The 26,928-nt window shown below is 39.8% G+C and overlaps 2 long non-coding RNA genes across 2 annotated transcripts in view; one reads left to right on the forward strand and one right to left on the reverse strand.

Annotated features, from left to right (window-relative positions):
- LOC103876741 overlaps window positions 1–26,928 on the forward strand; it is a 63,709-nt gene that overhangs the window by 19,289 nt on the left and 17,492 nt on the right. The window contains exon 3 of the long non-coding RNA XR_002516536.2: window positions 19,011–19,147. This is a non-coding gene — a long non-coding RNA (uncharacterized LOC103876741). The remainder of the gene's footprint in view (window positions 1–19,010; window positions 19,148–26,928) is intronic.
- LOC110741028 overlaps window positions 1,986–26,928 on the reverse strand; it is an 89,652-nt gene continuing 64,709 nt past the window's right edge. Inside the window, exons 4-5 of the long non-coding RNA XR_002516535.2 lie at window positions 12,401–12,469; window positions 1,986–9,201 (exon numbers count right to left, since the gene is read on the reverse strand). This is a non-coding gene — a long non-coding RNA (uncharacterized LOC110741028). The remainder of the gene's footprint in view (window positions 9,202–12,400; window positions 12,470–26,928) is intronic.

Raw genomic sequence — 26,928 nt, forward strand, 5'->3', positions numbered from 1 at the left:
AATTTCCATGACATTGCTAAAACTGATAAATTCCTAATACTTGTGAAATTTGCAAATTTGTAAGACTAGGAAAAATGTTAGGCATGTGACATAAAACATTTTGCCTACTTGATCAAGTGAGGTTAGAAGTAACCTCAGTTCTATGAGTTTAAGAAATAATCTCAAAAAAGGAATAAGGTCACATGCACCAAAACAATCAAGTAAAATCAGAATTAGTATAAATGTTCAGCAATAAAAGAATGAAGTTAAAACATTGCACATCTTCAATGGAACACTCAGCATCCCTTGAAAGAATCATTGTAAATACCACCAAATAGTATGTATTTTAGAAAAAACACAGACAATAAGATCATAGGTGTAACATGACTTTAAGTATCCAAAAGATAACTCTATAGAAATGTTTGTGTTTACTGAATTGTAATATATCATTTTCAAAAGGAAACCATTACATATATGGTTCCCGCTACATATAGTGTATATATGTGCATATATATATTAGATATATATGTGTGTGTATATATATTTTTATGTATATATATAATTATATATATCTTGAGGTCAGAAGTTCGAGACCAGCCTGGCCAATATGGTGAAACCCCATCTCTACTAAAAATACAAAAATTAGCCAGGCGGGGTGGCACGTGCCTATAATACCAGCTACTCAGGAGTCTGAGGCAGGAGAATCTCCTGAACCCAGGAGGTGGAGGTTGCAGTGAACTGAGATCGCGCCACTGCACTCCAACCTGGGTGACAGAGTGAGACTCTGTCTGAAAAAAAATTAAAATTAAAAAAAAAAAAAAAGACAATGCAATGGTCAGTCTCACACATTGCTGGTGGTAGAATTAATGGCATAAATTTTAGGGATTACTCCTCAGAAGATATTGACATTGACCCAAAGAGACAAACTTAAATTTAGAAAAACAAGCCTTCAGAATAGAACATCACTGCAGCATCATTTGACATGTAGAAAAACTGAATAGCACCTAAATGTCCAACAGCTGGGTAATACATATGCAAACTGTGATGTGTATACTTACTTAGAACAGTATTACATGGCCACTAAAAAAGATGCTTACAAAAGTAATAACACAAGGGAACGAGTTAGCTATAATTGTAAATGAAAAAGAAGGGCATAAAATGGTACACAAACAGCATCATTACAATTCTTTTTTTAAAACACTGTGTGCATAAAACAAAGAAATATATCAAAATTTTACTCATTTATATTTGGGTAACAAGATTATGGGTAACTTTTCTTTTTCTCTTTTTTTAAATTTTATTCCTTATCTTCTGATGAATTTTAAATGACCCCATTTCTCACTGTAATCCTTAAATTGTTAAAACAGGCCAGGTGCAGTGGCTCACACCTGTAATCCTAGCTCTTTGGGAGGCCGAGGAGGGTGGATCACCTGAGGTCAGGAGTTTGTGACCAGCCCGGCCGACATGGTGAAACCGCGTCCCTACCAAAAATCCAAAAAAAAAAAAAAGCTAGGCATTGTGGCGAGCGCCTGTAGTCCCAGCTACTCGGGAGGCTGAGGCAGAAGCTTGAACCTGGGAGGCAGAGGTTGCAGGGAGCCGAGATCATGCCACTGCACTCCAGCCTGGGCAGCAGAGCGAGACTCCATTTCCAAAAAAAAAAAAAATTGTTAAAACAGCAAGAATACTTGTTATGCCATTGAAAATTTCTGGCACAAAATGCATAAGTAGGTTTACATCTTGGTTAAAAATAATAACAACATCTTGCAGTAAGTATTATGCTTTTAACTTTCCAAAGTATCTTTTTATCTTCTCATAGTCTTAAAACATCTCTCCAATGCAGATAAAGGCATTTTTGTCATACTTTTTAATTTTTATTTTTAGAGATAGGGCCTCACTATGTTGTCCAGGTTGGACTCTACCTCCTGGCTCAGGGGATCTTCCTGCCTCAGCCTCCAGAGTAGCTGGGACTGTAGGTGCACTCCATCACAGCCAGCTATTTTGTCATCTTTTTAAATTCAACATACATACTGAGGACATCTTGCAATAGATGCTGTAGTGTGTATAGAGAATACGAGATAATAAGCCATGGTCCCTGAAGCTGAATTGCTCACAGCCTAGAGAAAGCAAATGAAGAAATAGACACTGGTAACAACAACAACAGAGGAGAGACATGGGAAGGACTAAAGCTGCCCCAGGGAGCAGGGACAGCGGAGCCTGGGCTTGAAGTGGGAGTGGGAGTTTGACAGCTGGAGAAGAGGAGGAAGATCGAAGATGTGGTGTCTTTATCCATCCACAATCTAGAGCTTGAGAAAGAAGAGTTAGCAGGGCAGATGGCCTGCAGGGAGGGCCAACCCTGGTGTGCACACGGGAGAAAATGGGGACATAGAAGACATGCAGGATCCAAAAATCAAATGATACCCAGCTCTAGTCAGGGCTAGGACTAGAACCCAGATCTAACCAACAACCCTTTCTCCATCAACGGCAGGAAAAAATAATTAAATTATATATATATATTTTAAAAACCCACCTGGATTAATGTCTCAGCTCTGTCCCTAAGGAGCATCTCGCTGAGCCTGCTTCTTATCTGACGGAAGCCCTCCTCCCACGTTGGAGGTAACTAAGAAATAATGGATGTAATCATAAAGTCCTTTTCAAACTCCAGAAACATAAGGTGCCATTGACACTCTTCTTCCCAGTATTGCAGGGAACCACAGCCTTTATTTTGAAGGTTGTATAGCCCACGGCAAATTTCTCTGCAGTATCATGGTTCTCAAACTTTGCAGGACATTGGAAACACCAGGAGAGCTTTTACAACGTTCTGCTTCCCAGGTGCATTACCCATTAAATCAGAAACTCTGGAGGTGTGGTCCACGCAGGGAGCAATTTGAAACTTCCCCAGATGATTCCAATGTTCAACCAAGTTAAGTGCTAGTACTTGAGTACCTTCCTACCCAAAATATGGTCCAAGGGCCATCAGCATCACCTGGGTCTTGATAGCATCTTAGGCCTCGCCCAGACCTGCTGTATGAGAATCTTCAATTTAACAAGCTTTCCAGGTGGTTGGCGTACAGATTAAAGTTTGAGGAGCACTGTTCTATACAGATTCAGCATTCCCCAAGTTCCTACTCTGAACTGTCTTTCAGGATGCAGTGGGAAATTAATCCCAGCCTCACCCTCAGTAACTCACTCTCTACTAAGCCGGGCATGCCGGTGCACAGTACTCTGGAGGTTACCGAGGAGGGACACCTTTGGCTGAGAGGGTGGAGACAATGAGTGGAGATCAGGTTTCTGAAGGTGGAGAAGTGGGAATGGAACAGAGCTCAGTGTGGGCAATGCTACATTTTAGAAGCAGCAAGCTTGCTTTGGAGGTTTCATGTTTCAGGAGGAGGTCCAGATTGGTGACATAAGATGTGTGAAAATGCTCTAAAAACTGTAAATCATTATGCAAATGAGTATTTGCATTATCCCTCACAAGTCCTAGTGAGTCTTTCTTACAACAGAGTCTTCAGGGAATTAAACTCTTAATTGTAGCTAAAGGAAGTCATCAAATCCAGATGGGTGTTCAGCTAGGTGCCCAAATCCTTGCAAATGATGAAAATAATTCCACACAGCACAATCCAATTTATACCCTCCTCTGCTCAGGGTATTTGACAAGGGGCACCACACATCCTGTTGTGCCTAAGACCATCATAGTTATGCCCATCATCTGTGTACAATTTGTAATGATGCCTCTACTCATTCTCAAAAGCTTGGATGATTAAAATATACAGTCACCTTATGTTGCACACAATAGTGCTTCAAAAAATGCAAATGGCATTTCTCCATTTTCAGGAGATGGTTCAGGGCTGCCCCTAGCAAGAAGTATCCAGGCTTGTGTGGAGTCAGTCCTGAATCTGTGTATTTTCTTTGCTTTTTGGAGACACTCTTAGGAGTGTCTTTCTGCATGTTCACACCAGTGTCCTTCATCCAGATATGCTGCATGTCCCACACCAGCGTCCTTCATCACTTATCCATGCAGGCATGAGTGAGGAGCTGTAGAGGCTTCCGGGTGTGCAATTTGCAGGTAACAACAAACACTCTCCTCCACCACCACTTACAACCACCATCTAAACTGGTCAGAGGACCTTCCCTGGCCGTGAAGTTTCATGCGGTAAGGAAGGGGAAGGCACAAACCATGGTAATGCACCATTCTAGACAAGCCTCAAGCTGCCATTTGTGACCCTTCACCAGAGACCACAGCCGCCAACACCCAGCACATTACTGGCTCCACATTCATTTCTCCAAACAATTTTATAATGTTTGTGAGAATCTGTTCCTGATTTCTGAGCTCCCGCTAGGCTCCCTGTAGTTATCTCAGGGAAGGGAACCTTTGAATGGAGTGGCCATTTATTGAGTGCCTACTATGAGCAAATTATCCTGCAGGGCACATTACATATAGCAGCCCACTGGATTCTCACTCACAGCAGCCCTGGGAAGAACCCGCCACGCTCCCCATTTTACACATGAAAAAAAAACAGACGCTGGGAGAGATTAAATTGACCAAAGTCACCATTTACAACACTGTAGACCTATGCTTTAACTGACAACTGCCCTGTTTATTTATTTATTTTTTTTTTTCATTTCTACCACATCCAAGACAAATTGTTTCAGGTTGACATGAGGAGGGGACAGAGGAGCAAAACCTGCTGATTTGCCTTTTTTCTGTCTTATTCTCCTGCTCTCCCAAACCTCTCTTCTTTGCTGAGATGATCTCCAGCCATTCCATTCTTATTGGGCATTTGGAGACATTAATTCTTGCTTCTAGAACAACACTATACATTCACGACAATCATTCCATTCGATTTTATCGATCCTCTAATTGGTCCAAATAATTTTGAATCACAAAATTTGCTATTTCAAAGTGTTGGCAAATTCTTCTAATTTAGGGTTGTCTAAAAATGTTCAAACTATATTTTATCTTTACTCCTTGCAGCCAGCATGTTTATTAAAAACCCAGTCACTGCCAGAAATAAAACTAAATCCAACTCAAATGCTCCTAAATTTGTCTTTCCAATAGCGTGATATTATATAATGTAGTCCCAATTGACTTTTAAATGAAATCGAATAATTACATTTATTAAAAACATATCATTATATAGAATTTTGCTTAAGCCAAACCAATAAATATCTATTGAACACCAACACAGTTCCATTCACTGTTTCAGAGGGTGGGAGTACAAAAATGACAGAGACATGTCCCCAGTTATGAAGACAGAAGAGATAAAGTCAGATAGAGGAGGTAAAGCATGCACAGAAATAGCTATTACACAGGACTTTTTTAAAATTAGAATTTATCTCTATCATGTACCTAGCACACTGAAGGATGTTTGTTTACCCGCATTTTTCTTCCCCTGCACCAAGCTCCCTGAGAACTGGGAACTTGTCCTAATTTTTCTTTTACATTCCAGCACCACAGTCAGGAATTCGTTCATAATATGTACTCAGTAAGTATATGTTTAAAAGAACTGAATTGCCTTAAGCTTAAAACTGATTGCCATAAACAAATGGAAAGCCATTTCAGATGTACCTTGAAAGAAAGTAGAGGCTTCAACTATTGAGAAATGGTGAAGGGATTGTTTCAGTAGTGGGAATAGAAAGATGAGAGAGGAGGAGGTAGAATTATATTTATTGCTAGGACCCAGTCCTGCTGAATTTCTCGAAACCCTCAAAGCCCAGCAGGTGCCTACGGCCTGAAGCAGCTCAAAGATCGAGAGCCCATCCTGCATGTTCCATGGTGGGCTATGATGATAACGGAGCCTAGGATATATGGGATTCCAGACGCACCCTCCTAGAGCAAGGGGTCTTGGATGTGGCTGATGCTCCTCAATTCTCTTCTAACAAGGTTCCTGAGAGTCATACCCTGGGAGTAGCTATTCCCCTCATTCTGAGAGGTCCACCTTCCAGTAATGCCAGAGCCTCTAGCACCTGTAGTCCTGGGGTTGATTGCTATTCCTTGTCCTATCTTCTTTTCCCAACCTTAACCCCTTACCTGTCCCACGTGGATTCTGGGCTCTGCCAGGAACAAGGCTGTCTTCCTGATTTCTCTTAACCTGCCCTCAGCACAGGCTGAAGCGCCTTCAGCCTGAAAAGCCTAGCCTCACTATAGGTATCAAGTCACTTCCCAACAGGGAACTGCTTTATTGCTCATTGCTCAATGGGCTACACCAGTGATGCCCAAACCCCCATCCTTGAGGCCCGTGGCTGACTGCTGCACATGAATCACCTGGTGAGTATGTCAAAAATGTATTGTTCCAGTTTCCACCTCTCAGAGATTCTGAATAAGTGGGTTGGATGTGTGGCAGAAAAATCTGCATTTTAAACAGCTCACCTGGAGATTGTGAGAAGCAACCACGTGTGGAACCCTCCATTCCTGCCATGGGCTGTTGCGCCTGTTCTAAGCCCTTGGGCTGGGTCAGAAACACTCATCTTTGTGACTGCTCAGCATCCTACATCATGTGGAATAGGCTTCCCCATTCCGTCCTACCCCACCCCACCTCAGCATACTCCACCCACACTCTGTGCTTTGTTCAGCAAATGCAGACCACAGGCCTCAGCCTGACCTGACACTAGCCTGGACACGTCATTATCCGATGTTCTTCAGTTGCTCAGGGCTGAGCTGTGTCTCCCCAAAGAACTTCCCCCTTTTTTGAGACAGGATCTTGCTATGTTGCCCAGGCTGGAGTGCAGTGGCTACTCACAGGCATGATTATAGCTCATGGTAACCTCGAACTCCCAGGATCACACACTCCTTGACCTCAGCCTCCCAAGTTGCTAGGTCCACATCACCACGCCCAGCCTATTATCTTCTAATGCCCAGCCTGGCAGCCCATGTCTCCAAGGTTATAACCCATATCATGCTCACCTCCTCCCCCGCACACAAGTACAAACTCTGTCATAGGTGTCCCCCATGTACCCCCCACCTCCATCATCACCAGGCCTGTTCAGAAGCCAATGAGTCGGTGACGTCCCTATTGTCCTCTGAGGTTAAAAACAGATAACATTTATAAGCCTCTGTGACAGTGCTTGGCACACAGATCTTCAATAGTGTCTTTTGGGTCTGAATCCAGAGAAGACAGAAGAGACCCCATTGGGTCTATCTGATAGCCAGATTCACTGGGACACTAATAAGGACAGTAGCCACTAATACTTATGTTTGCCTTAAGTGCCAGGAGTATTTTAAGACTTTTCATATCTATTGGCTTGTTTCATCCTGATGACCCTCAGCTAACTAAGTACTATTTATGATTTCAATTTACAAATGAAGAAATGGAAGCCCAGAGGGGTGACAGAACTTATCAAGAGGCACAGTGCGAATGAGTGGTGGAGTCCCAGTTTCAGTCCAGATAGTCTCCACGGCAGACAGCATGCAGCACCAGGCTGTCCTTCAAGGTCAAATCCCCCTTCCAAATCAGGGGACATCTGCTCCTGCCTTGCCCACCTGCCCATGTTTCAGCCCAGGGGGAAACACTTCCGACATAATTGCTCTGGGCTGTCGGAAGATATTGTTGTCTCTTTGCGATGACAGATGCCCTCAGATGCCAGGAACAACACTGAAAACCTTGACTTGACAGGGCTGAATTTAATATTATGGGAAGAAGCAGTCTACTGGGGACCCCAGAGCTCTTTCTGCTTTCCAAAGGGCAGAAAAGCAGATGCTGATATTGTAAGAGAATTGTTCCTTAGACAAACCAAGTACAAAATGTTTCAGGGACTCAGAAGGAAAAAAGCTGTCACCACCCCCTCAATTTTCTCTCTAGCAAAGCTGTGTGCAAAAGTTAAAATCCCTCTTCTCCATCCCAAGGAACTCAAGGGAGACACACTGAAATTTTCAGAAAGATCCTTATCCAAACAAAAGGAAAATTAACAATACAGATTCTAAGACAAACAGCAACAACAGCAACAACAAAAACAAGACTGTGCTTGAATTTAGAAAGCCCAAGTTTCTGACCCTATAATAGCAATTTTATGCTTTTCTTTTATAAAAAAAAATGTGGTGCCAAATATCTTACTAAATTATGGGAGCTCCATGATGAGAACTCACGGATAAAGGAGAAAACAACGGATACTGAGATGTACTTGAGGGTGCAGGGAGAGGAGCAGAAAAGAGAGGGGCAGAAAAGGAGCAGAAAAGAGAAAAGTATTGGGTACTGGGCTTAATCCCTGGGTGATGAAATAATCTGTACAACAAATCCCCATGACATGAGTTTATCTACGTAAAAAACCTTCACACGTACCCCTGAACCTAAAATAAAAGTTAAAATAAATAAACTATACGTTGCTTCCCTTTCTACTCTGGCGCATGAACATAGTCTTCTGCAATGAACTAGTTCAGCTCAACATTTGCCCAGCACTGACCCAATGCCAGGCCCTGTGCTTTGTTGTTGTTGTTGTTGTTGTTGTTGTTTGTTTGTTTAATTTTCCCCCAGCTTTACTGAGGTATAAAACTGACAAATAAAACTGTATAAATTTAAGATGTACAACATGGTGATTCGATGTATACTTATACTGTGAAATGGTTATCACAATCAAGTTTGTTAACACAGCCATTACCTCACATAAATACCTTTTTTTTTTTTTTTTGGTGGAAACATTTATCACGCACACTCTTAGCAAATTTCAAGTAAACAATACAGTATTGTTAACTGTCATCACCATGCTGTATATCAGAGCCCCAGAGCTCATTCATCTTATAACTGGAGTCTGTATTCCTTGACCAACATCTCCTCATTTCCCTCAATCCCAGAGAGTAGAAACCAGCCTTTACTCTCTGCTTCCATAAGTTTGATTTTGGTCTTGGGGCTATGAGACAAGTCAGACATTGCTGGCTCCCAAGCAACCACAGAAAAGAGACATGAACAGAGGGGCAACCTCTGTTAAGGGGGATAAACAGAGGTGCAGTCCTAATTTATTTTGGACTTGCTCATCTGTTCATTTCTCCTCACTTTTTCCCATTCAGAAAGTCTCCTCTCTGGTTGATGGTCTATTCTTTACACCCTACCTGTCTCAGCAAACAGTACGTCTTACCTTCCAGGTCATGGTGGCCTCCAACTAAACAGTGTAAATCCAACCAGTTGGACTTCTGACTTTCCTGCAGGACTCTGGGAAAGAAAAGAAGTCTTGAGCCTATTCCCTTTCTTCTTTCTCCCAAACATGATACTGTACTAGGTGGTTGCTTTCTTCTTCCTTTGATAGATTTTCAAAACATAAAAAAAAGAAAATGGAGAAAATGGATTAGTTAAGAGATGTGCCCACATTTCAGAACTAGTAAGTGAAAGTTGGCCAGCCAGCTAAGCCCACTGGTTTCCTGCTCTCACAGGTTGTTTGCTCAACAATCTCTAGAGGCAAAGGCCCACACAATGGAGACCTAGGACAAGACCCTGTCTCCTAGGAGTCAGCTGCTTTGTCCTCAGGGTATCCTTGGGCGAGGTGGCACCTTACCTACGTGAAGAGAAAAAAGAAAAAAGAAGAGAAAAAAGGGTGCAGAAAGAAAAAAGAAGAGACAAAAGGGTGCAGCTTGCTACTGCAATGGTGAGGAGAAAATGTACAAACTGGGGGAAACAGTAAATCCAGTATCAGGCTACTCTGACGGATTCATATCCCATTCCTTTCCCTTCACAGTTCCACATTCTAGACTTGTATGTGAAGATAAGCTGCTTTTTATCCTAGAATGCATACGTTAAATGTATCTCTCACACACACACACACACACTGCAGTTGCTATGGGAACCATCCTGGAGAATTTCCTGTCTTTTATGCAATTAAAATTTTACCCTCACATCTTCTTGAAGTGGAATACACTTTCATTCACAAGAGGACAGTAAGAAAAAGGTCTCCTGATGAGCTTCATTTCCAATGAGCAGGCTGAATTTCTCCAAATCGGATCATCTTTCAAGAGACTCCCAGCACGCTGGCAATCATCGAATTAGTTCTAATTAGTGTTCAGGCGAGCATACAATGCTCAGGCACTGACTGAGCCTCTCTCTCCTCTTGGCTCTGCAAACCACAGCTCCCCCAATTCCACTCAGAGATCCTCTAAAAGTCTCTTCCCCTTCCTGGGTCTCTACCAGCCATCTTTGGCAGACCAGGAAGAAGAGGCAGCAAATGCCCATTGATTCAAGGCTGCAGGAATTCTGCCATTGTGACAATTCTCACAGGGCTCTAGTTCAGTAAACCTTCCCTCTCTCAGCGGAGAAGCAGGCTTGCAAACGACTCTTGTTAATACATCATTGTAAGATAGCCAACTATTTCGAAGCACCGCGGAGGAGTCCATTTACAAACCTAACCTGGGAATTGCCAAGTCAGCAAATAGAAGGACCGCTTGAGCCTACGTATGGATAAAAATCAGTCTTATCTGATATAGTTTGGCTCTGTGTCCTCACCCAAATCTCCATGTCGAATTATAATCCTAGTGTGTTGGAAGAGAGGCCTGGTAGGAGGTGACTGGGTCACGGGGGCAGATTTCCCCCTTGCTGTTCCGGTGATAGTGAACGAGTTCTCAGGAGATCTAGTTGTTTAAAAGCGTGTAGCCCTTCCTCATTCGCACGCTCTTTCCTGCTCCGCCATGGTGAGAAGTGCTTGCTGCTTCTTCGCCTTCCACCATGATTGTAAGTTTCCTGAGGTCTCCCCAGCCATGCCTCCTGAACAGTCTGTGGAACTGAGAGTCAATTAAACCTCTTTTGTTTATAAACTACCCAGTGTTAGGTAGTTCTTCATAGCAATGTGAGAATGGACTAATACATTATCCATTAATCAATTCATTGGGTTGGAAGCAGAAGACCTAGATTTATATCTCATTTCCAGTATTTACTGCCTATATGCTCCACAAATGTTCAAAATTCCTTGAGCCACACATTTCTCATCTGGAAAACAGGGCTAACAATGCATAGGGTAGTGTACACCAGATGATGCGGTAAATGATAAATGACAGTGTGAACTTTGCAAATTGCAGAATGTACATGTAATTTGGTTTTATTGAAGTTATTGCCAATAAGGCCAAGTTCATATACACTTGCTTGCCAAACTGTGAGCGAAAAATCACAGCTCACTTTATTATTTTATTACTTAAAAATGTTTTTAGTGAGTGAGTAATATCAGGGCATATGTACATGTGGGCAGTGAGATTGGCATGAAAGTAGGCACCGTGGTGGCCTTAATCTCACTGAGCTGGGATCATACCTTTCTTATCAATTCCTTAAAGCAAGATAACTGCCCTGTGTCTGAAAGTAAAGTGCTCAGGCTTCACTGAAAAAACAAAAGCCAACCACTTAGAATGAGATATTCCTGAGTAACTCTGGACTAGTCAGTTTTCAATACATAAAACCACTCTGTGCTACTTAACCCAGTTTTGCAAATAGGCTTAAAAATGAGCCAATGTCTTAGAGAAGATGGGAGCCTGACCTTGCTCCTCAGAATGCAGGAACACAAGTCTGCTGAGGACAGAAAATATACACGAAAGCCCTAGTGCAGCACCCGAGAGTTTAGTCATAGATGATTGAAGTTGTTATGACCTAAACTGAAACGGATTATTTTCCAGAGTTTATGTCCTGCCTACCTCCTGTGAACTCAGCTGCTCTCAGGTAATATGACCGTAACAAATGCTTCCAAGAAATTGTGATGGAGCTGATGACGAATATTTAATACACAGAGGTGAAGGATGATAAACTGCATTCTAATTTTCTGTCTGATGAGGACGTTCTACAAAGGCAAGCAATGTGCAAAGCATTTGGGATGGCTCAAGCACAATGACAATAGTGATCAGGCCCCTGCTTGAGAGAGCCCACTATGTGCCAGACACACCTGGGTGCTTGGCAGTCATGTTCTCACAGCACCTTCAGAAGGGACTGGCAAGCTAAGAATTCCTCTCGCCATTTTATAGACAAAGTAACTAAGGTGCAGAGAGGGTGAACGACACATCACACAGCCAGTACATGATGGGAACAGACATGGGCACGACCGTGTCTGAGTCCAGGACAGGACAGCACCCCTCCCACAGGCACGGCTGGGAAGAAGGCATTCCAGCAGCCATTGTCCTAACAATGTTCAAATAGCATAGGCTTGATAACATGTTATGAATTTCCAGAGAAATTTAATGTCCTTATGAGGAACACAAGGTTGATGGAAGAATCATTGAGTGATCTCTCTACTATTGAACTATCTACTTCCCAGACTTTTCCTTCACCAGGATTTTCACATATATACATACATATAGATAGATAGATGTTATGTACATATGTATGTCATATACATGTATATATGTTATACACACACACACAGCTATTCCAGTGCTACATGTGATTATATATATAACAGCCACACATTGGCTGGCTATTCCAAAATCATTTGTTGAATATCTCCAATATATAATGCAAGATATTAGACTTACTAGGTGATAAAAAGATGATTACAACTCAGTTCTTATCTTCATGGATTTCAGAGACCAGCAGGAGAAAACCTACATAGTTAGATTGCAAATATAGTTATATTACAATAGTTATAATGCTATAACATATTAAATATCAAATCAAATCATAATTTGACATATCATATATATATAATACTCTAACATAGTATCAAGTATTTTAAAATGCTTAAGACGTTCAGAGGAGGGAGAAATTAATTTCCAGAGCATAAGTCAAGGCGGGCATTTGGGGATGCATCATTTCCTCTGGGCTTTTAGGATATGAATGTTGGTAAGGGGAAGGAGGTAGTGTAGGTGGAAGAGGCTGATTCTGTATTCCATGTGTTCCGAATGATCAAAGAGTGTCTGGACTGGTGAAGATGGTCTGGGAGTTGCTTATATTCTTGTGTTTGTTTGCCCACTCATGCTTTTGATAAATACACAGGGAGCGCTTATCAAGTGTCAGGTGTGGTTCTAGGTACTGTGAACACAGCAACAAACCAACCCACTCATAAAACTTACATCCCATCACCAAGAAGACAGAAGAACAAATTCATTCTGCATCTCCCAGTTATCAAAGCTGTGAAGAAGAATAAACAGGCAAAGGGAAGAGAGGAAGAATTGTACTATTTTATGTAAACGGGCTGGGGGAGGTCTCTCATTCTCTCTTTAAAGGTGAGCAACTGTGTAGCTCCTTGAGAGTGAGGGAGGAAAGGGTCTCGAGCCTGCTCTGAGCCTGAGCCCAGCCAAGAGATCTCTGAGCTCTTCTCACAGAACAGCTTCCCAGAAGTCATTACCACTTTGTCACTTTTTTGAAATAGGCTCTAACCAACCAGGGGCAAAATATTTATGGCAAGATGGTCTTGGCTGTTAAAAAGCAAATCACATTAAAGCACCTGATATTTCAAGTTCTCCACTGGATTAGTTTTAATTAGAATGCGCTCTCGCTCCTGAAAGATAAATGCAGGACACAGTATCAGAAAATCGGCTTTACTCTTGTGACTCGTGCAAGATAAATCAACTTGAGAAATTCTCAGTTGTTTTCAGACATCTATTTTTTAAATGCCATAAAAAATTGGACATACTTTAAAATATTTTTAGGCCACTGGAATCTATAACATTTAAGAGCGTGTCTCAGAGCCAAGGATTCAAATGCATAATCTCGCATTATCTTCACGAATTGGATTCCTGGCCTCTGGTCACTAATAAACTTAGTCTCCTTCGATGCAGAAAATCGTTTTATCACTATCCAGTTCATTTAGCACAGCATCGGTGTTTGTCCCTTTTTTATTTGTATTTTCTGATTTGATGCCAAATGTTTAAAATAAATGATATCTAGACCTACAAATCTATGCAAACAATGTACAGTTTCGGGGAAATTTTAAAAATTAGCATTCAATTAGAAATAAGGAAAAGTTTCTGCATACAAATCATGTTTTCAATATTTTTATCATTACATTTTCCTGATTTTTATATTTGTTTCAACATTGTACACAAGAATCCTTGATAGTTTCCCCCAAACTGGCATGTGATGATAAATTACCTGCCAAACGGTGAGTAAGGAAACAGTTACTCTTTGTTTTTAAGACAGAGACTTACCCTCTGTCCAGACTGCGGTGCGGTGGCACAATCATGGCTCATCGCAGCCTCAGCCACCAGGCTCAGGTCATCCTCCCACTTCAGCCTTCTGAATAGCTGAGACAACAGGCACGCACCACCACTCCCAGCTGATGTGTTTCTGTGTGTGTGTGTGTGTGTGTGTGTGTGTGTGTGCGCGCGTAGAGACACGGTTTTGCCCGGTTGCTCAGGCTAGCCTCGAACTTCTGAACTCAAGCAATCCACCCCCCGCCCCGCCCCCGATGGCTTCCCTAAGTGCTGGGATTATAGGTGTGAGGTACCAGATCCAGCAATAGTTACTTTCAAGACTTTAAAAAGTGTTTTCAGGGATAAGTGAGTGACAGATATCATACATTGTATTACATGGTGAAGTTTACATTTTCAATAGTAAAATTATATTAATGAGGTTGTCAGGATCTGGATTCCTTAGGAAAAGCTGGGAGAACTTCCGACCAGTTAAGGAGTGAACTTGGCCGGGCGCATCGGCTCATGCCTGTAATCCCAGCACTTTGGGAGGCCCGGGCGGGCGGATCACGAGATCAGGAGCTCGAAACCATCCTGGCTAACACGGAGAAACCCTGTCTCTACTAAAAATACAAAAAAAAAAAATTAGCCAGGCATGGTGGCGGGCATCTGTAGTCCAGCTACTTGGGAGGCTGAGGCAGGAGAATGACGAGAACCCAGGAGGCAGAGTTTGCAGCGAGCCAAGATCAAGCCATTGCACTCCAGCCTGGGCGACAGAGCGAGACTCCGTCTCAAAAAAAAAAAAAAAAAAAGGGAGTGAACTTAACACCCAAACTGACAACAATTAAACATTGTTTCACTCAGACATTTTGGAACCTGTATTATGAATTTTGGAAAGTCTAAGTTACTTGTGCTTCTAAAATAAAATCCTTAGAACCAAATTTTTAAAAATGTTTATTTTATTGTGGTAAGAATACTTAACGTAAAACATACCACCTTAACAGATTTTTTTAATGCGCACTTTGGTATTATTCTCTATAGGCACGATATTGCACAACAGATCTCCAGAATGTATTCATCTTGCATAAACTGAAATTGTACACCTGTTGGTTAACAACTCCCCTTACTCGCTCTCCAACATCCCTGGCAGACACCATTCTGTTCTGTTCCTTCTATGAGTTTGACTATTTTGCATATTCATATTTTGAAGGGGTAGGATTATTTATTTAGAAGAGCGATTCGTTTAGTTTTTCATTTACACAATGCACTAGTCCTTTTCATCATTTTACTTTATCCTCAGAATAACTCTGGAAGATGGGCATTATTTCAAAGGTTAAGTGAGTGCCCCAGGCCATGGCCACAGGAGTGGCAAAGGCCAGACTAGAGCCCAGGAAGTTCTGACTCAAAGGCAGAGGGGGCTTGTCCCCTCACTGCTGTTCCACTGGGAATGTAAAAGCAAAACATGGAACAGAGTTCCAGTGGCATTTCTTTCATCCAGATTATCTTATCAAAGAAAGCGTGCCTGCCTACCTGCTAGAATTTAAGAAAATGTGTGACCCTAAACAAGTCTCAACAAGAGTTGAGAATACTGCACAATTCTCAGGAGACTATTTACTTCCATATTGCAGCTACCTGGTACCAGGCAGTGTGATAGCTTGAACCATATTGTGGTAGCTTTTCACAGAGGGTAAGGAATTTACTATACTTCTGTAGACATGGAAATCCTTTGAAATATTTGAGTGAGCAGTAGTGTGATGAGGGTATTGCTTTTAGGAGTAATTCTAGCAACATGTGAAGGATGGTTAGACCAGAGGTGAGGGAGACCAGTTTGAAGCCAATCCAAGATGAAAAGGCAAAGAACATGAAAAATACAAGTAACATCAAGAAACATATGGTAACAAACTTGGTAAAATATTTTGTTTTAATAGTGACTCAATAAGTTTACAAGAATTGAACATGGAGTTTTTAATTTAAATTAGCAGAGCTCAAAAATAAGAATACCTAGAGCTAATGAGCACGTATTATAATAGAAAAAAATCACACAGTCCTTCCAAGAAACAAATAGCCTTTATCAAGGACTTATCATATTGTTTGATCCAGAAATTCTACCTTTGGAAATTAATTCAAAGGAATTCTTTGGAAGCCAGAAAAGAGGTTTTCTGCACAATGATGTTCATTATGGTATTTTTAATGAGAGTGAAAAAATGGAAAACACCTAGGTAATAATAGGGTATGTTTACTATGTCACCTCTATTTAAGGCATTATTATAAAGCTATTAAAATATATAATTATGAAGATGACTTTACTAAATAATAACTGAAAAATATTGCATACACAATATGATTACAGCTATGCTTTAAAAATGAAATCTATGCTAGCGTAAAATATGAAGGATTCCCACGAAAAGGTCAAAGGTGATTTCTGTTTGGTGATAAGATTAAAATCAATACTTTATTCTTCTTTCTATGTTCTTATATAAAAATAAACTTTATTTAAAAGTTTATTTAAAAGTTAATACATAACTATTCATTTACAATTACAAATACGATATTTAAAATGTCTCTCCCAACTTTTCAAGCACCTGCTTTGCAAACTCAGATGTCCAAAGAAGCCAACTGGTTAGTCATGTCCAGCCATCAGCAGTACTTGGGACAGGCCAGCAGGTACTTTCAGGTTTGGACATGCTAGCTTGTCCCACTGAGCTCTCTGAGTTTATTAATCCTCACTGCTGCAGGAAGCGGTTTGTGGTTATTGTTCTGTTTCTGACTTTCATTTGTATTTCCTCTACTCCTTGATGTTGGTCATGAGCCTGCACTTCAGATCTACTTAAAATATCATTAAACACTATTTAGTACTTCTTTGTCATCATTAAGGTAGACATTAAGCCAGTCAGGAATTCTTAACCACCCCAGGGGACCTCGGACATGATGCCAAGCAAGGACACAGGACCATCCATCATTTCACTTTGCTTTTCACCAAGGGCATTTTTAATACATGTGCTGATATTCATCTTCGTAGAATCTGAACTAATTTTAAAACTAAATTATCCAGATACACTAGGTGAGGCAATTATCTAAGGCCAGCCACTGAGTGCCACCACGGTCTTTTTTTCCCACATAATGGGTAATTCCCGTTAGAAACCAGCAGTGGCTGCTGAGACCCATTCAGTCACATGCTGTTTGATAGGTAGGAAGCCAATTCTATCAATGTTTTTGATTTTCCATCTTAAAGTTTGTTTTATTCATTCATGATTTTTAAATTCAAGCGTATCTTAGAATTTTCCATCCTTTGCTGTCTTGATTTTTAAACTTATGCTGTTTATTTGAAGGAATGAAGATTTTTTTTTTATTGCAGTCCTTTTTTTTGTGAAGGTTTTTTCTTTCCTTGTGAACTACATATTTTACCAGAAATCAGTATGTAGACTTAGTGTAAAGGTCCCTGTTAATAGCTTGAGCTCTATCCCAGATTGTCTGAGCTTCTAATCTCATCAGATTGTCCTCTGGGAAACTGTGATTCTTTCTTTTTAGTGGAGAGTGCATTGAACAAAAAAGATCTCCATCCAACTCCAGATATCAAGCATGGCATTCACCTGGATGATAGTAAAGGCTAAAGACCATTAAGTAACAAAATGTGTTGAAAATGAAAAGAGCTTGGATTTTGTCATTTGATCTAAGTTCAAATCCCAGCTCCACAATTTAGTCTACTGCATGATTTTAACAGTCACTTAAGCTTCCCAAAGTTCAGTCCTTAGCTCTGTAAAATGCAGATAATAATACCTAACTTATAGAGCTATCATGAAGATTAAAATAATGTTTTGAAAGTGACAAAAACAAAATAACATGACATAATTTGGTCCCTCCATCTCAGGAAGATGTTTGCTATGCAACAGATGTTCCAACCTGGACTCCCACTGACAATTTCCCTATTAGCCACGGCAACACCTTCCAACAGTTATGGCTCCAAAGTGTCACTCTCAACAGCAGTGACAATCCACAGAGGTGACTACACCCAGAAACAGCCTTCAGCAGTGGTAATCCCAAACAACTATTGCCATTGAAGAGTCTGTATAGGGCCTCATCATCTACTCCCTGGGTTCCTTAGTCTCAGAGACCCCGCTAAGTTCTGTCTCTCTAGAGCACAGAGTACACCACTGCTGCGTGCTACAGGATGCTACCAAGGACTCATTCCTCTTGGAGCTAATTCACTAGATTAGTCTTGATGCATCTTCAGTTCTCTCCCATGGTTCCCTGATGCCAGTCCAAGTCTGTGACATAACCTCTCACTCCAAGTGGCCTCTCCAAGGTCCATTCACTCCTGCACTTAGGTAACCAGGGCCTTGACCAGAACCTACAATCCCCTTTCTCATGTCCCTTCCACAAGGCACTATCTAATTGACATACTTGGTGCCTCAGGAATCACTCTGGATAGCCCCTCATTCCTCAAGGTATAGACGCCTCTGATGGTGTCTTACCTGCGTACCATGATTTTACTTTCTATCATGATAATTAAATGCTGCTCTCCTTAAACTTATAAAAAAAATAGGTGAAATCAGGGACACATTGTTTTATTTTCACTCCTTGCCCTGAAGAATAGCAGGAAAGCACACACAGCCAGATTGGGTATTTAAATCTTTCTAGTAGCAAAAATAAATAAATTTAAATGTTAAAAGCATTTATATGGGCCTAGGTATTTCCACCTCATAGTTTTAAAAATATATCTCATTTATTGGTCCCTTTGATCCTCATAAAATTCCTGCTAATCAGTTCAAGCATTTTAATCTAATAAGTGAAAAAACTGAGGATTAGCAAATTAAAGTGATTTTCCTAAGGCCATCTAACCAGTGACAATCAGAATCAGCCTCTGGTTCTCATTCAGGTTTCAGTCTGAGTCCAGTGCTCTCCTCGATGCACTAATAGCTGTGAGAATGTTGAACTACTATCAAGAATGACCTCTGGTAAATGACAAATGTCATAACTTCTGATAAGTAAAAATCTTGCCTCTTTTTTCACAAAGGTTTGTGGACTGAGATGAGAAAAAGGAATAACCTCTCTCTTAACCAGTCTCCAGCAATCCCAGGCACAAATGGTAATCTATTCCCAAAGCAATTCTACAATGGCAATGTCAAGGACTCACTCACACACTGACAAATAGTAAGTACACCATCATCCTCAAGTTATTCCCTTAATGTTGTAAATACCCATTAGAAAAAGATTTGTCTGTTTCCTTTTAAAGGCTGATAAAAAAAAAAAAAGTTTTCAATTCTCAAAGATTCTTAAACTAGAACTACTAAAAATACTATTTTCAGAGCCCAAAATGAAGCTCTATGTGGTTGTTACCTCAAGTGGGCTCAGTAAATAATGCAGAAAGTAATTGTTAAGGCTAAAGCTATGAAGGATATAAGATGTTGCCACAACCACAAGCTAGCAAGGTAACCCAAAACATCATACACACACACACACACACACACACATATATATGTAGGAATGCACATATATATACATATATATGTAGGAATGCATGTATATATATCTATATATAGTGCATATGTATGTGCGTGCATGCGTGTGTGTACACACAGAAAGAGAAGAAGCAGCCTGTGTCAGTTTCCCATAGAGTGATTCCCCACAGGACCATGCAATGTGGACCTAATATCTACACACGCAGGAGTTTGCAACACACAACTAGAACCCCAAAATTATGAAACTCAGAACTTACATAACAAACTACAGACACATCTTTCCAAATTCTCTTCTGGAGAGAGGGAGATTTTACGTTTTGCTCTGGAATACAAACAAATCCCCTCATGGGAGAAAGGGGAAATTCTTCAATCTGATACATAAGCAATGTCTCTAGAGAGATGAAAAGATGTTTTTAGACTTTCTTTATTACCCTTACAATGAGAACAAATGGCTCTGGAAGAGAGGAAACATTCTCTTTTTATAGTGAGTCCATTTCCACTGCTCAGAAGGCCTGACCCATACAGGAACACCAAGAAAACAGGAAGAATTGTCTTCTAACACTAATTAGCCCAGCAAGGAATTATAAACCCAGGAAGCACATTTTCAGACCAGATGATATGAAAGAACATATACATATTCTACAGCCTAAAAAAAATAAAAATTAACATGAAGAATAAAAGACCCTTGATTTGGGGATGTTCTGTCCCAAAGGAGTCTCTGGGAGCAGAGGTAGCATTATGTTAGTGTGAGAGAAACACACACATCGATGAGAGAAAAAGGAGGCAGCAGGGAACCCTCCCACCCCCCACCTTATACCCCTTAGGTGTCAGGGGTATCCTTTGCCTTACCTGACGGCTGAAATGAGGTAAACCAATGTGAAAGTGAACCCAACCAAGTTCAAGTAGTTAGTCACATTGGTCCTCAAAGTGAAACCACCTTTGAGCACTCATTTCACACAGCCCAATTTCCCAGTAACCATGTCCATCCCCAGGGTCTTAACGGTAAATAAACTGTTTTACAAGAAATATTCATATCTTATATCAAATATCTTATTTGTTATTCATAAAAAATCTTATGAAATTGGTGGAGTGGGAGCTATGATTTTCCCTATTACATATATTAAAACAAAATGCGGCTCCAGAAAAGAAAACAACCAACAAGATTACACATAGTTGATTAATGGCAGAAATAAGATTCAAGCCCACTTTCCATGTGCAGATTCTGTGAATTCACACTAACATAACACTGCCTTCCCATAACTGCACTAGGCTGATACAACCAGGAGACATTCAAATCTAATAGATAATGTCAGCTTTTTTCTCGGAACTTTCAAATCATTTAAATGACAAGTATGATAATTTTCAAGCCATTGATTTGTTTTATTGTCGTTGCTGTTGTTTTAAGAGTATTTTTTTTTTTTTTTTTTTGAGACGGAGTCTCGTTCTGTCGCCCAGGCTGGAGTGCAGTGGCCGGATCTCAGCTCACTGCAAGCTCCGCCTCCCGGGTTCCCGCCATTCTCCTGCCTCAGCCTCCCAAGTAGCTGGGACTACAGGCGCCCACAACCGCGCCCGGCTAATTTTTTGTATTTTTAGTAGAGACGAGGTTTCACCGTGGTCTCGATCTCCTGACCTTGTGATCCGCCCGCCTCGGCCTCCCAAAGTGCTGGGATTACAGGTGTGAGCCACCGCGCCCGGCCGTTTTAAGAGTATTTTTAAAAGTCATCCAATTGTTGTGGTATTGTAGGGCCTAAGCATTAGTCTTGATGCATCTTGATGCATATCACCTTGATATATGAATGAAAGGGTTGAGTTACATTATCTCTTCCTTTCTTAATCATTAATTATTCGATTTTTAAAATTCCTGACATGGTTTAGGATAGATAACATGGGAAAGAGACAGGAAAGGATTTGTGTTCTCTGAGCCTGTGGTCAGGTTGACGTGCTGGGGCTTTGAACTCCAAGGGAAAGTGACTCAGAACTCTTGTAACAAATGCCAGTCACTCTCCACCCCTCAGTATAAAAGAACTTCTATGGATCAATTTGCTAAGTACATGCAAAATTTGAAGAGCTAAAAAAAAAGTATTAAACTTGTTTTAAAAATCAGACATGGCCCCCCAAACCAGGTGAGCAGTTCTGTGCCTGTGTTCCAGACCTGAGAAACAGACCCATGGGCCATCCTGGTAGACATGTCCCTAGGCCAGCTAAGCAGCTGTGCACCCATATCCTTGGCCTGAGAACTAGCCCTGACAACTTGCCCTAGCAGGCATACCTCCAGGCTGACTTAGCAACTGTGCACCCATGCCCCCAGCCAGCAAAAGAGCCCCATGTCCCCAACTTGAGCAATCCAGACCCCATATTGGCCAATCCACCAACCCACACATGCCCCTAACCTAAGAAACACTTGGAAAACCCACCCCCAGCAAAGTCATGCCACCACTACCACAATCTCAGCCTAGGTTACTGAGACACTCACAAACATCACTAGCATGGATTATTGCTAAAGCAACTACACAGAGACTACACTACTGTGTCCATCTACAACCAAAGCCAATGCACCCCATAAAACTAACACCCCAAGACCCATCTATATGAATGAGTATTTTTCTACAAAATCTACTCCATACAGTTGGAAGAGGCAACTGTTCCATCAGATTCATAGAAGTCAACAGAGGAACACATCAAATATGAAAAAGCAAGGAAACATGACACCTCCAAAGGAACATAATAATTCTCCAGTAATAGACCCCAATCATAAGGAAATATACTAAATGCCAGGAAACATTTTCAAAATAATAATCTTAAGGACTCTCAGGAAAATATTGAAGAATACAGATAGATAATTCAATGAAATAAGAAAAACAATCCATTATGTAAAAGAGAAATCCAGGAAATAAACAGACATGTTTTTAAATCAAACATCCCAGAGTTGAAGAATTAAATAACTGAAATAAAAAATACTGTATTTTTTAGTCAACAATAGACTAGTATTTTTTACTCAACAGTAGACTGTATTTTTTAGTCAGCAATAGACTAGACCAAGCAAAATAAAAGGCCTCTTGAAATAACACAGGTAGAAAATAATAACAACAACGAAAAGAATAAAAAAGAAAAGAAAGTTTACAGAAGTTATGGGACACCATTAAATGAAAAAATATTTGCATTACAGATGTTCCAGAAAGAGAAGAAAAGGGGAAAGCTGCAGAAAATATATTTAATGGAACGACAGCTAAAAACATTCTAAGTCTTGGGAGAGAGATGGACATCCAGATCTAGAAAGCTCAAAGAACTCAAAAAAGATTTAACCCAAACAGCTTTTCTCCAAGGCACATGATAGTCAAATTGTCAAAAATCAAAGACAAAACATTCTAAAAACAGCAAGAGAAGTGTCAAGTTACATATAAGGAAATCCATATTAGACTAACAGTGAATTTCTCAGTAGAAATCTTACAAGCCAAGAGATAATGGAATGATACATTAAATGTGCTGAAAGAAAAAAAAAACCTGTCAACCAAGAATATTACCAGCAAAACTACCCTTTAGAAATGAAGGAGCAGTAAAATATTTCACAGACAAGCAAAAAGTATGTTTGTTTTTGTTTTTGTTTTTGTTTTTTTTTAAGACGGAGCCTTGCTCTGTCGCCCAGGCTGGAGTACAATGGTGTGATCTCAGCCCACTGCAACTTCCACCTCCCAGGTTCAAGTGATTCTCCCACCTCAGCCACCCAAGTAGCTGTGATTACTGGCACCCGCCATCATGCCCGGCTATTTTTGTGTTTTTTTGCAGAGATGGGGTTTCACCATGTTGGCCAGGTTGGTCTTGAACCCCTGACCTCAGGTGATCCACCCACCTTGGCCTCCCAAAGTGCTGGGATTACAGGCAGAGCCACCACACCTGGCCAGACTGAGGAAATTTATCACAAGTAGTCTGGCCTTACAAGAAATGCTCGAAGGACTCTTACATATGGAAATGAAAAGATGATAACCACCATCAGGAAAACAAGTAAACTATAAAACTCACTGGTATGTCCAATAAACAAAAATTAAAGATAAATGAATCAAAACTTATTACTACAGAAAACCACCCAACCACAAAAATAAACAATAATAGAAGAAATAAAGGAAAGAGAATATATGAAACAATCAGATACAATCAATACAATCACAGGAGTAAGTCCTCCCTTAATAATAATAACTTTGAATGTAAAAGATTAAAATTTGTTTAAAAGATATAGACAACTGGGGCTGGGCATGGTGGCTCATGCCTGTAATCCCAATACTTTGGAAGGCCAAGGCAGGGGATCATTTGAGGTCAGGAGTTCAAGACCAGTCTAGCCAACATGATGGACCCTGTCTCTACTAAAAAATAAAAAATAAAAAAGTTAGCTGGATGTGGTGGCGCACATCTGTAATCCCAGCTACTCAGGAGGCTGAGGCAGGAGAATTGCTTGAACCTGGAAGACAGAGGCTGCAGTGAGCCGAGATCACACCACTATGCACCCTGCCTGGGTGACAAAGCCAGACTCTGCCTCAAAAATAAATTAATTAATTAGTTAAATAAAATAAAAATAAAATATATAGACAACTGCATGAATAAAAATTCAAAACTTAACTATATGCTGTCTATAGGAAAGTTGCTTCCCCTGTGAAGACACACATCAACTGAAAATGAAGGGATATAAAAAGATATTCTGTGCAAAAGGAAACCAAAAGCAAACAAAAGTAGCTATACTTAAATCAGACAAAACAGACTTCAAGTCAAAAAATAAAAGGAGACAAAGAATGACATCATATAGGAATAGAGGGATCAATTCAGCAAGAGAATATAATAATTGTAAATATATATCCACCCAACACTGAACCACACAGATATATAAATCAAATATTATTACATCTAAAAGGAGAGATAGACACTTGTGAAATAATATTTGGGGATTTCTCATTCTCAGGATTGAACATATTACCTGGACAGAAAATCAACAAAGAAACATCAGATTTATACTGCACCATATACCAAATGGAACTAACAGACACTTGCAGAATATTGCACCCACCAGCTGCATAATACACATTCTTTTCAGATTCTCCAGAATAAAACATATTTTAGGACACAAAACAAGTCTCAAAAGGTTTTTTAAATCAAAATTGTATCAAATATCTTATCTAACCACAATGGGATAAAATTAGAAATCAATAACAAGAGGAACCTTAGAAACTACACAAACACATGGAAACTAAACATGTTCCTGACTGAGCAATGGGTAAAGGAAGAAATTTAATATGAAAACTTAAAATTCCTTGAAACAAATGAAAATAGAAACACATCATGCAAAAACCTATGGGACAGAGCAAAAGCAGTCTTAAGAGGTAAGTTTATAATAATAAATGCCTATATCAAAAAAAAAACTATGTAAAAAACCAGAAATATTTTAAATAAACAACTTAATGATACATCTGAGGGAACTAGAGAAGCGAGAACAAACCAAACTCAAAATTATTAGAAGGAAAGAGATAATAAAGGTCAGAGCAGAAATAAATAAAATCTAGACCAGAAAATATAGATCAGTGAAACAAAAAGTTGGCTTTTTGAAAAGATAAATAAAATTGACAAAACATTAGCTAAACTAAGAAAAAATAGAGAATACCCAAATAATAAAATCAGAAGCAACAAAGAGACATTACAATTGATACCACAGAAATACAAAGGACATTAGAGACTACTATGAGCCAATATATACCAATAAATTTGAAAATCTAAAACAAATGAATAAATTTCTAAATACATATATTCTACCAAGATTAAACCAAGAAGAAAGAGAAAACTTGAAAAGATCAATAACAGGTAACAAAATCAAAATAGTAATAAAAAGTTTCCCAAAAACAAAAAAAAAAGTCCAGTCCTGGATGACTTCACCCCTGAATTCTACCAATGACTTTAAAGAAAAAGTAATACTAATTATTCTCAAACTATTCCAAAAAATGAAGCGGAGGGACTCCTTTTCATTTACAAAGCCAGCAAAACTCTAATACCAAAACCAAAAAAGAACACACACATACACAAGAGAACTATAGCCCTATATGCCTGATGAACAAAGATGCAAAAATCCTCAACAAAATACTAGCAACCTGAATCCAACAATACATTAAAATGGTCATTCATCATGACCAAGTGGAGTTTATCCCAGGCATGCAAAGATGGTTCAACATATGCAAATCAATAAATATGATACATCGCATAATCAGAACAAAGGATAAAAACCATATGATTATCTCAATAGATACAGAAAAAGCATTTGATAAAATTCAACACAGCTTCATGATAAAACTCTCTCAATAAATAAGGTATAGAAGGAAAGTACCTCAACACGATAAAGGCCATACATGACGAACTCACAGCTAACATCACGCTTGACAGGGAAAAGCTGAAAGCTTTTTCTCTAAGAATTAGAACAAGACAAGGAAACCAATGCTCACCACTCTTATTCAACATAGTACTGGAAGTTCTAGCCAGAGGAATTAGACAACAAAAGAAAGAAAGGGCATCCAAATTGGAAAGGAGGAAGTCAAATTGTCCCAGTTTGCAGATGACATAGAAAAACCTAAAGACTCTACCAAAAAGCTTTTAGAACTGATAAACAAATTCAGTAAAGTTGCAGGATACAAAATCAACATACAAAACTTAGTAGCATTTCTACATACTAATAATGAATCATCCAGAAAAGAAATCAAGAAGGCAATCCCATTTACAATAGCTACAAAAAAAAAAAAAAAAAAAAAACCTGTGTATTAGTTTGTTTTCACACTGCTGGTAAAGACATAGCCAAGACTGGGTAATTTATAAAGAAAAAGAGGTTTAATGGACTCACAGTTCCATGTAGCTGGGGAGGCCTCATAATCATGGCAGAAGGTGAAAGTCATGTCTTACATGGCAGCAGGCAAAAGAGAATGAGAGCCAAGCAAAAGGAGAAGCCATATATCAGATCCCATGAGACTTTTTCACTATCACAAGAACAGAATGGAAGAAACCACCCCCATGATCCAATTATCTCCCAATAGGTCCTTCCTACAACACGTGGGAATTATGGGAGCTACAGTTTGGGTGGGGACACAGCCAAACTATATCATCTTGTAATAAATATAACCAAAGAAGTGGAAAACTTCTGAGGGAAAACTACAAAACACTGATGAAATAAATTACAGAGACTATAAAAGAATTGAAAGATATGCCACGCTCATGGATTGGAAGAATTAATATTGTTAAAATAACCATATTACCCAAAATAACATACAGATTCAATACAATCCTTGTCAAAATACCACTGACATTCTTCACAAAAATAGGGGAAAAAAATCTTAGAATTCATGTGGAACCACAAAAGACCCTAAATAGCCAAAGCAATCCTGAACAAAAAGAACAAAACTGGAGGCATCATACCACCGGACTTCAAAAGATACTAAAAAGTTGTAGTAACCAAGA

This window comes from Papio anubis, chromosome 14 (assembly GCF_008728515.1).
Source record: "Papio anubis isolate 15944 chromosome 14, Panubis1.0, whole genome shotgun sequence".
Taxonomy (NCBI): domain Eukaryota; kingdom Metazoa; phylum Chordata; class Mammalia; order Primates; family Cercopithecidae; genus Papio; species Papio anubis.